Below are 12,223 nucleotides of genomic sequence, written 5' to 3'. Positions count from 1 at the left end.
AGTAAGAAGAAAGTTTTGAGCCATCCTACTCTGTGTACCACAGGAAACTGTCCTATGACCACTAATCGTACAGTATTTACAATTGCTAACCTACAGCAGTTGAAAAAGTCACGTTTTACTATAGAGATGCAGCCAAGGTTATTCCACCCCCACTGGCGCGTTAATTGGGATATTCTGAGACCTTCTGCGTTATCATTGCCATTGAATTCTAGAGAAAATCTGTGATATTCTGCATTACAATGCGATATTCTGCATTATGAGCTTTGCAATAACCTTGGTTACATCTGTAACTCTCACATAGGCCTAGAGTATATTCACTAAGCTCTATTAAATCATTGCAAAAATATGACATTACCTTAAATACAAATGGACTTTAACCCCTTATTCCTTAGACTAATTGTATGCAAAAATGGCGGCCACCATTGATTGATTAAAGTTAATATCCCATTATTTCAAGATATAACTGCCTTATCTTCATATACCATGGCATTACTCTCTTCCTGATCCTGAAATAAGGGCCTCAACCCCCACCTGAGACATGTAACTCCATTACCCACACATACGAAACCAACACCCATCTAAAAATGACTTCCAATCTCTTAGGCAGAATTGATAATATTGTATGTCTGTAGGCCATGGCAATAGAATGAAAGTAACATTTGCCAATTACAAATACACACATATATATATAAATAAATAAAAGTGAAAGTGGGGTTCACGGTGTCTTATAAACACAATATAGCGTCTTGCTTGAACATGCAGTGCAGTTTCAACAAGATGGGAGTCCTTCACTATCCCAATTTAGGTAAGAAAAAGTTTTTACATTGATAGCACTCAAAAAATTAGATATGTTCACAAGGAAATTACAAAAAAATATCTTTTTATTTTTGCTGAGAAAACACATTTCGAGAGTCACCGCCTCCATCAGGTAGAGTGATGGCTATTCAAAACAAAAAAGTGAGGAAATACATTAAAATACCCACCCCCAAGTGTAACATTTTCAGCTTTAATTCTTTTTTCTTTACACATCGGGCTCATTATGTCACCATAGTATGTATACAAAAAAGTAAAAGCTATATACAGTATATTTGACTAAAAAAATCTTGTCCTGTTGTTATTATTATTATACATTCTAAGAAACTTCTAAGATAAATACTGCTATATAACACCAAGAATTAAGTCATATTACAAGAAAGAATGTACATATACAGCTGCAACTGACGGTTGCAGACTGCTTGCCTTGAGAATTCTGCACTTAAATCCATCCCACGCTGCAAGATTCCTGCAGCATGCTGCGAGATTCCTGCAGCAGCACGTGGTGAGATTCCTGCAGCAGCACGTGGTGAGATTCCTGCAGACAGACTAATGGCCCATCGGATTAACAGAGTGGGGGTCCCCGCATTTGAATGGGAATCCTACTAGGCTGCAAGACCCATTCAAACATGGACTCTGCGGGTCCAACGTAGAATTTTCAAGACTCACCGTATTGGGCATTTGCTTGCCGAGCTCTTTACCCGTAGCTCCCCCGGGAGATGCTCACTGCTTCGGAGAGCCCCTTTGAGTGGTTCCCTCCTGGGGGTCCTCATGATTCATATTATTGTCAATCTCTGACCCAACCCCACCCTGGGTCATCTCTCCATCCAATGGAGTAGCGGGTAATTCAGCTTCATCCTCCCGTACTTGCGGGATCGGAAGCAAATGGTTTCTATGCCATACCTTCACCCGACCCTCCGAGTCCTTGATACGATAGACCGGGAGGCCAGGCATCTGTGATTCTACTTTATAGACTCCTTCTCTCCACCGGTCAGCCAATTTGTGTTTTCCCGGTACTCCCAAGTTGCGAAGAAGTACCGCATCCCCCGGCTGAATGTCCCGATGTTTGACCTTGTGGTCATAGCGTCTCTTGTTAGCAGCATTCAGTTTTTCCACAGATCTTTCCGCTTGCTGATAGGCCTGTTGCAGGTTCTCTTGTAGTCTCTGAACATATTTGAAGTGAGTGGCATTATGAACTCCGTCAGTGGAGACCCTCAACCGTATGTCTACTGGCAGTCGGGCCTCTCTTCCGAACATCAGGAAGCAGGGCGAAAATCCGGTAGATTCATGTCTGGTACAGTTGTAGGCGTGTACTAGCATCTCCACGTGTCTACTCCACTCAGTCTTTTGCACCCCCGTCAAGGTGCCCAGCATATCCAGTAAAGTGCGATTGAACTGTTCAGGCAATGCGTCCCCTTCAGGGTGGTACGGGGTAGTACGGGATTTGGTGATGTGCAAGATCTTTAATAATTCCTGTATAAGTTTGCTTTCAAAGTCTCTGCCCTGATCAGAATGTAGTCGGTGAGGAAGCCCATAATGTATGAAGTATTTTTCCCAAAGTACCTTGGCTACTGTGATGGCTTTTTGGTCTTTTGTCGGAAAGGCTTGCGCATATCTCGTGTAATGATCTGTAATAACCAGCACATTGCAGATTCCCCGGCTATCCGGCTCAATACATAGGAAGTCCATGCATACTAAGTCCATGGGACCCGTACTTTTCAAATGACCCATTGGGGCGGCCCTGGTTGGCAGTGTTTTGCGCTAAATGCATCAGTTACACAGTCGACAATGATGCTCCACGGCCTCCCTCATTTTTGGCCAGAAGAATAGATCTCTCACCAATGCAAAGGTTTAGTCGACGTCCAAATGGCCATGTTCATCATGTAATGACCGTAACACCATGTATTGTAACATTTTAGGTAGAACCAGCTGCCGCCTACTTGGATGGTTATGATATTCCACAACCCGGTATAATAAATTGTCCCGTATTTCAAATTTATCTGCTTCTCACATCAGAATATCCCCACACCACCAGGGGCGTGTTTGAGTAGATATGGACGTTTTTCTGGATAGCGTGGCGGATGGCGCCGGCTATCGGGTCACGAACTTGATAACGCACCATGTCTTTCCAGGCTATGATCTTATCAGGGGTGATGTGCATGCCACTGGGGTCCCTGTACGCATCCTTAATTCGGAGAAGGCTACTTGATCATTCACTATGGCTGCGGTGCAGCACAGAGCCCGCATCCCAGGTCCGGGGATTTCTTCCCATTGGTTGTCGTCGGGGGTTGCGACCAGTCCCGGTCGTCTAGATAGCTCATCGGCCCCCACATTCAGGGGGCCCGGTTTGTATTTCAGGGTGAAATTGTAGTTAAAGAGTGCTGCCAACCATCGATGCCCGGCCGAATCCAGTTTAGCTGAAGTCATGATATACGTGAGGGGATTATTGTCTGTGCACACCTTGAAAGTGATTCCATAGAGGTAGTCATGGAGCTTGTCCACGATAGCCCACTTTAGGGCGAGAAGCTCTAGTTTATGCACGGGATAGTTTTGCTCGCTGGGCGTCAGGCTGTGGCTGATGTAGGCTACCGGTCATAATCCTTCTGGATGTTTCTGATGCAGTACCGCACCTAGTCCACTGAGACTAGCGTCCACATGTAGGATATACGGTTGTTCGGGGTCGGCATAGGCTAACACCGGGGCCGCGGTCAGACTCTGCTTCAGGTCCATGAAAGCCTGTTCACACTCTGGAGTCCACTTGTCCCCGAAGGGCTGTCGTGCGGGAGTAGCCTTCCGCCCCGTATCTACGGGATATATTTTGAGAAGACTATTGAGGGCCTTGGCCCAACGAGAATATCCTTCCACAAATCTACGATAGTATCCGCAGAACCCCAAGAAAGAGCGCAATTCTACCACGTTATCGAGTCGGGGCCAGCTTACTACGGCTTCTATTTTGGCCAGGTCGGTGGCTATTCCTTCAGCGGACACAAAGTGTCCCACGTAGGTCACAGATGTCCTACAAAATCGGCATTTGTCCAAGGATAACTTGAGCCCCTCTCGGGCTAGACGGTCGAGCACCTTCAGGAGCCGGGTCTCATGTTCCTCGAGTGTTCGGCTGAAGACGATGATGTCGTCCAGAGACACTAAACATTCTCGGGGGTTTAAGTCCCCTAAGGTTTTCTCCATTAACCGTTGCAATGTGGCTGGCGCTCCACAAATGCCATGTGGCATGCGAGTGAATTGATAGAACCCCAACGGACAGATGAAAGCAGTCTTCTCTTGATCCTTGGGGCTCATGGGTACCTGGTAGTACCCGGACCTGAGATCCAACACACTGAACCATTTGCTCCCATTGAGGGCATTCAGGATTTCCTCTATGCGCGGGAGGTTATATTGTTCAGAGCCCTGTAATCCACACATAGTCTCACCGTCCCATTCTTTTTCCTCACCACCACAATGGGTGAGGCGTAGGGGCTCCTTGATTCTGTGACGATCCCGGCTTCCTCCATCTCTTGAAGCACGACCCGTACATCATCGACGTCCCTAGGGGCGATACGCCGTGAACGCTCCCGGAAGGGCGTCGTATCATTCATTCGGATAGTGTGCTGGGCACTGCGACTGCACCCCACATCCATTTCTCCACTAGAGAAGACGGCCCGCCTGCCTTCTAATTGGACCCTCAATCGCTCCTTCCACTCTTCGGGCAGCCCGGACGAGCCAAAATCGAAGTCCATCCCAGCCGAGGGGCATTCAGCTCGGGCGGTCTTGACCTGGACGGCCTCGTCCACTAGACTGACCGGGTAGATCCTCCCCAATCTCTGTCCCGCATCTATAGCCATGGTGAAGGGGGATAGGTTCTGGATCATTACATAGATGCGATGAGGGATGGCAGCCGGCCAATCCCGAAATTCAGGTACTATCCGGTATCCTCTTCTAGCGTCTTCTTCTGGCGTACTTTCCAGTGAAAAGAGCTGTTCAGTGTCTTCTCGTTCAGCATACTCGCACCAGGCTGGCATTCTCTGTATTGCCCCTGGTTGAATTTTTGTCAGGCCAGCTCTGCCACAGAACAACAGCCCATAGTCCCCGTGGTCCGAGGCTGGGGGGTCCGGATCCACCTGAACGAGCTGCAGTTGAAGACTGGACATGGGCAATTCATTCGTCTCTTGAAAATAGGCTCGGATAACTGCTTGCACAATGTCTGCATTGGTCCCCAGAATGATCGGGTACTTGGGTAGATCCTTGGGTTCCGGACACACAAGAGCGTCCACGTTCATGGGATGTTACTTCCCGGTGTTGAGCTGCTGAATCTCTAGAGACACCGTCACGATGCCATCTATAGGGTAGTCTTCATTGCTCAGGCCCCTTACTTTGATATGTTCGGCCGACTTCAGGGGCTTATTCTGGAGATGTTGGTCATAGAACCCCCAATATATGATGGTCACTTGTGATCCCGTGTCCAGCAAGGCGGAGGAGTAAATGCCGTCCACTAGCACGCGTATGAGAACCACTGGTCCCACCCGATTATTCCAGTCACGGGAACATTCACTATCTCGGTTGGAGGTCGGATCTGGGTCAGTGGTCTCCCGGGGTTCGGTGAGAGCTGGCGTCGCTCCGGCTCCCCCGCTAGCGGCGTATACTCCACAGACCATGGCGTTAGGCGTGAACTTCTTGGGGGAGGGACTCCGGTCGTGAGATTCCCCCATCCGGCAGTCATATGAAATATGCCCTTTCTTTCCGCACTTATAACAGGACAGATCCCGGGGCGGGGTGCGGAAGTTGTAAGGGGGCGAGGTTCGCCCCGAGTACTTCGACCGCTCGGGCCCTGGTTTATCCAGAGGGTCTTCCTTCTTCTCACTAACTCCCTTACTCTTGGGATTGGCGGCCCCTTTGACTTTCTGCGGAGAATGAAGCATTAGATGAGCCTCGTGTTCCTTGACTTGCTGTAACAGCTTTGTGAACGTAGGGGGGCTTCCCCGGGTGAGGTTATCACAGATCATTTTGGCAATGGGGTGGTTGGAGCTGGACCCTCGCAGATATTGCTTACGGAGATACTCATCCATTTGAGAGGCTATAACATACTTATGGTGAAGCAAAGGCCCTAACGCTAACTGCACCCAATGGATGTAGGCGGATAAGTCTTCCCCGTCCTTCTGGTTGATGGCGTAGTATTTGGCCCACAGGGCTCCATCATCTTTGGCCGCGCCATAAGCCTCCGTCAAGTATTCGACCATCATTCGAGAGGTCAAGTCAGGATGTTGCTCTCGATGAATGCCGACCAGAGTGGAGGACTCAGGGATTCCATGATGCGTTGGCATTTTACTGCGTCCGTACAGGACCATTCCTCCATTACACCCCGGGTGTGTTCCTTCCATGGGTCTATCCCATCTTCCCCCGTCGGGTTGGGCAGGGTCCCTGAGAAAGCTTTCAATTTCCGGTAATTTTTGGAGTGGGTGGCCAGAGTGAGAGCTTCCACTAATGGTGGAAAACTGGGTGGGGCGACAAGCTGGCCTACCTTGTCATTAAGTTTCTGCAGCATCTCCCGACACAGTCCAGCTTCGTCGGATACACTGGACCCCTGGTAACTGAAGTCCGACCGACAGCTACCCGCGTCACTTGCCGGATAATGAGCTGAGGTGGGAGTATGACAGTTGTTGCCCAGCCCCTCAGGGGGTATGTTCCGGAGTGGGTAGACAAAGGAGGAGAGTTGGGGAGCTGTAGATATTGGGGAACAGAGGGCTCGAGTACCACCAAATCTCGGCGACAATCAACTAGCAAGGTGTTCCACTTGGCGTCTAGGTCTATAAGGACGTCCACCAGGCGGGCTTTGGAGAATCCTGATAGTTGTCATAGAGCCGTTTGTAATGTCTCTAAGGGTAAGGCCATAGGATCCCTGATGAAAGCACGTCACGTGCTGAAACGCGTAGGAGGAGGAGTCTAGAGGGGTTGCAGCTCTTGTGCATCCCTGTCTCATTGCCCCAGTCCTGGTGGTCTAACGTGGAGTCCCTTGGAGAGTGTATTGCGGAGGCTGTGGAACTTTGAAGCTGTGTGAGGTGTGTGAAATTCGGCTCTCAGCCCCTGTGTGCTGCGGCAGCTCCAGGCACAGCCGGGAAGGGTTGGTGCGTCACGTCCGGCCGTGACGTCATACCCGGAAACCCGGCGCCCTGTGAGTAGTTCCATCCCTGGTGTGCAAGCCCAGGAGAGCTGTGCAGCGGAGTTTCTGCAGCGAGGCTGTGAAGGAGGAAACAAAAGGAGCCACCAGCGCAAAGAGTTTGAAGTCTGGGTGAGCTTTTTCCATATTTGATGCCTACGGCACCTTCCCATTTCTACACACTTCATTACCTGCACAGTTGGTAGCGCTTTCCATCCCAGCTACCACTCTGGATTTATACCTCTCAAAGGTCACTCTTGCCCGAGTCTGTCACATCAGACAGGGGCATTAACTTGCACTTACATCACCTGGACAATCTCCAACTGGCAGAGACTTGTGTTACTCATTTTATATATTATATTTTTGTGTATTCATTCATGCTATTTTATGCTATTGCTTTATATGTGGTTTATACATAAAATTGGCTGCTGAGCCTGATCCCAACTAATATAGCGCTTCCCTGGTTGTTTTCTTTAAGGCCATAGGAACTTGACTCACGGCCACCACTCGGCGGACAGGCGTTTGCATCTGCCGCCCCCAATCTCGCACGCTCTGACGCGAGGGTGGAGTCATTGTGGACAGGTGGCTGTGTGTGTATAGTCGTGGGGCACCCCAGGTCTAAGATCTCAGCAGCGCCTCCAAATGTAGCCCTGTTTCCTAGTAAATACAGTACGCTACCAATGCTGTGTAACCTGTTGGCTCGCAGGGCCTGAGCCTCCACCACGGAGAGCCTGGGGCGCTCGCAGGAATATTGAGAACCTCTTGCTTGGTGCAGCGCCTCCACCTGCGATGGCTTCCACCAGAGGGGGAGTGGTTCCTCACAGGACAATATATATATTAGATATCACTCCACACACAGCATGTAAAATAACCAATGACTTTACTGACGCAACCAATAGTATGCATATAACCAACAGGTGTCCCTCCCTAGAGGAGACACTAAACTACTGCATCTCGCAGGACGCTTCCCCCTTCACCGGATGATCCCACCCCGTGTCCAGTACCCACACTCAGTGTTCCCCCACCCTCAAGTGAGAAATATGTATGTGTGACTGCGCAGCCACTATGTCTTGGTATAGAATATATGGTTGGTGCACTGGATGATGTTACCTGCCGAGCACTCCGGTGCCTGGGCCTGCCAAGGAGCTTCACAAAGGATCAGATGATGGTTGAATACTGGAACTACCTTCCGGGGTGATCCCACCCGGTCGGCTGCTGCTGTGGCAGCGGAGGTCTGAGCCCAAACCTCTGCAAAAGACAATGCAACTGTCTCTGTACTTATGATTCTCCGACGCACAATAAAGGGGAACTGTAATCTTACTGGGGCTGGTCCCTACATCCACTCCACTCTAAGGGAAATCAGGGCCTAACTGGGCCGGGGTATAAGGCCTAGTGTAGGGGCTGTTGGCCTTCCTACACATAGAGCTCCTTCTCCTTCCTCCTCCCGCTCAGTTCTGACCAACATACTCCCCCTGCGCAACCTCTAACCTTCCTCCCGATATTCTGGCCACCGAATAGGCTCCCTGGCATCACCTGGTCTTGTGGTGCCTGTTGGGACTCGTAGTCCCGTACGCTCCACCCTATAGGAGCCGTCCCTCTTTCGCGGGCTTTGCAACCTGTGGCCGCGTATGCGCGACCTCTGTTCCCTAGCCACCTCCACGGCCCGCCGCGCCTGCGCGAGCATTCAACATGGTGGCGCCCTGATCGCGCTCTGATACTGCGGAGCCTCCGGTACGCCGGAGCGCTCTCTGCACTGCTGCAACCTTCCCTATTCTCCCCACATTATAGCAATAGGGCGAGTCTGGGGAGCCTGGCTACCCCTCTCTCTAACTGTCCTACTTTCTTTTTTCCACTGCCATAGAGGAGGATGTGTCACTGCTGATCTCTTCTTTCCCCTCTACTACTTTCCCTCTTGACTCCATTCCCTTCCACCTCCTCAATCCTCTTGCTCCTATTGCCGGCGATCCTCGTGCGCATGCGCAGAGCCAGGAAGTTGTTAAGAAGAGTTTTGGGCATGGCAGCCAGCGAGAGTTGCTGATTAGAGCCAGTACTGCACCTGTAGCCAGCACGCACCCTGTATATCAGTGGAGCGAGCTGACTCCTGAGGCAGCACTGATAGGAACACGGAGAGTCGTAGGGTTAGGAATGGAAGCATCATGTGCTGCCTAAGGAGATGATTATGCATATGGAGGGTAGCATTGCTTCCAAGTGTCTAACCACAAACCTGTCCAGAGTAACCCTTCTGTGACTCTTACATCCTGAAGGTGGGAGGAAACATGCGAGCATGTTGTGGCGTTGCAGAGCCATAAACAGCTGGCTGCATTACTCTTATGAAACCCGTTTTCTGTGCATGGTTGTGTAGTTTTTCTTTAGTTCCTGCCAATTTGGACATGTTATGAGCTCTGCAAGGTCGTGTGCCAAATGAGTTTGTTTTGAGAGCCATGGATACTTGCCAAGACCTTTCAGTGACTTCAACTGCCTAGGTATAGTCCTCTTGTCTCATGAACTGGATTTTCTCACGTGGTAACTCTCAGTGTATGAATTTATTTAACATACATAAATATAGAGGAGCTGTTTGCATGTGCAAAACTGTCCTGGTGGCATTAGATTGTCACTTCCATCTAGACTAGTATTGTCCAGGCTTTCTATCAAGCATTTAATAAACCAGAAAAATGTCTCAATGTGGCACCACCTGCCATTTTGTCTTACTATGGATGCATAAAGCACGTGGCTTTACATCGGACAGTTTTTTGGGCTGATGGTTTCCATTTACCTACCAGGCAGCCGGCTTTATAGCCTCCCTTATTTAGCTGGCAAATATTTTGTCGCAGATTACTAGGCCTGTTTGGGTTCTGGTAAGGGTTCTGCTAAACAAAGTCTCTTATTTTTTCTCGGATTGGGGGCAGGGGGAGAAGCGAGGCATAAACAATGGACGAAGCATCTGGCGGGCAAGGAAGCAGGAAGCAGCACCCACCCGGTCAAGGTCAGTCACTCACCCACCTACCCAGGCAGTCACTCACCCACTCAGGCAGTCAATCACCCAGGCAGTCATTCACCCACCCACCCAGACAGTCACCCACCCACCCAGGTAGTCACTCACCAACCCAGGTAGTCACTCACTCACCCACCTACCCACCCAACCAGTCACTCACCCACCCACCCAGGCAGTCACTCACCCACGTAGGCAGTCACTAATCCACCCACCCAGGCAGTCATTCACCCACCCAACCAGGCAGTCTGGATAGTCTGTGGTAGGTGCGCTATGGGTTGGGGTGGGGGGCTGCTCCTTTCATTTCTCCTGGGCCCCATGATTTCTGTTGGCAGCCCTGCTTACACCTGCTGTACAGACCAAATTCTCTGAATGTCTCTCTGCTATATCATCCTGGATGGCGCTCCGCCGACTCAAGTTTAACAAGTCAAAGACGGAGCTCCTCATACATCCTCCCATGCTTGGCCTTACTGCCCCTTCTACATTACTGTTAGCAGCAGTATCATACACCCAGTCTCACAAGCATGCTACGTAGGTGTCACATGTGACTCCTCCCATACATTACAAATGTTGCTAAAACTTGCAATTTGTTCTTCTGTAATATTGCAAACATATACACGTTTCCTCTGCTAAAGCTCTAAAGCAAGCCCTCACTCTCTCTCTCGTTTTGACTATTGTAAGCTTTTACTAGAAGTATGTATGTATATCTTTATTTATGTAGCGCCATTAATGTACATAGCGCTTCACATCAGTAATACACTTGAAAATCATATAAATAACAAATAATACAAATAACACACAATGGTAAGAAGTGCTTCAGACATAAAAGTGATATTTAGGAAAAGGCCTCGCTGCCGTGAAGAGCTTACAATCTAATTGTTAAGTGGAAAGAAAGTACAGAGACAGTAGGAAGGTGGTGTTCTGGTAAGTGTGTCTGCAAGGGGCCAAGGTCGATGTATGAGGTGTAAAGTATCAGCAACGGAGCTATTCATATGCTTTGTTAAAGAGGTGTGTTTTAAGATGGGTCTTAAATGTGGATAGAGAGGGTGCAAGTCGGATATTGAGGAAAAGGGCATTCCAGATGTGTGGGGCAGTCAGTGAGAAAGGTTTAAAGGTTTACAGTGGTGTCCATCCTTCCTGCCTCTCACTTGTCTCCCTTACAATCTATCATAAATGCTGTTTCTAGAATCACTTTACTCTCTCCTATATCTGTCTCAGTATATCTCCTGCTGAAATACCTCTCCTATTTTAAACTCTGTAATGCTTACAAAATTCTCCTGTCTTTTAAGGCTATGCACTCTTTTGCCCCTCCGTTTCATCTCAGGCCTAATTTCTCACTATACACCTGCCAGAGTCTTGCTTTCTGCTCAAGGTTGTCTTCTGTCTACAGCGTCTCTCCCACCTAAACCCTTCTCACATACTGCCCCACACCTCTGGAATGCCTTCTCCCTGAATATCCAACTGGCACCATCTTTCTTCCCCTTTAGGACCTTTCTTAAAACTCACCTCGTTAATGAAGCATATGGGTTGCTCCGCTGGCTGATACTATATATCTCATACTCACTGACCTTGGCCCCTCCAGATGTAACTAGCAGAATACTCTCCTTCTGTCTCTATAAGTTCTCCCCACTTTCAACTTAGATTGTAAGCTTTTTAGGGCAACAACTCCTTTTCCTATTGCTTTATGTCTGAAATGATTATTTCCATTATGTGCAATAATATTATCACACGTACTGTATACTGCTATAAAGCGCTATGCACCTGGATGGCACTATATAAGTAAAGTTATACATAAATACATAAATACATACATACATACAGACATACCTGTTCAAATATATTCACACAAATAAGAGATCTAATAGTTGGAGGTACTATAATAGTACTAAAACTTCAAAGTTGAGTGAATCTTATCTTATCAAGGTGCCAGCAGACAGCTACAATCCAACACAATTGTCCAGGATCATACAAATGGAATGGAAAGATGTTCACGTCATTGCAATGTGGATACAAAATGTTGCTTAAGTCAATCCATTTAAAATACATTAAGATAAAAAAAAAGGTGTGCCCCCCTTTATTCTATCTTAATGTTACATAGTTACATAGTAGATGAGGTTGAAAAAAGACGTAGGTCCATCAAGTTCAACCTATGCTAAATTTAGGCAACAGATACTTTATCCTATACCTATACTTACTTATTGATCCAGAGGAAGGCAAACAAAAAACCCCATTAAGGGGAAAAATTAATTCCTTCCTGACTCCAAGAATTGGCA

At 48.4% G+C, this 12,223-nt stretch overlaps 1 protein-coding gene across 2 annotated transcripts in view; it reads right to left on the bottom strand.

The window, feature by feature from the left end:
- Positions 1-12,223, bottom strand: part of ARAP2 (ArfGAP with RhoGAP domain, ankyrin repeat and PH domain 2) — a 406,381-nt gene that overhangs the window by 121,930 nt on the left and 272,228 nt on the right. The window lies entirely within an intron of this gene.

Source organism: Ascaphus truei, chromosome 1, assembly GCF_040206685.1.
Source record: "Ascaphus truei isolate aAscTru1 chromosome 1, aAscTru1.hap1, whole genome shotgun sequence".
Taxonomy (NCBI): domain Eukaryota; kingdom Metazoa; phylum Chordata; class Amphibia; order Anura; family Ascaphidae; genus Ascaphus; species Ascaphus truei.
This window is presented reverse-complemented; position numbering and strand designations above follow the sequence as displayed.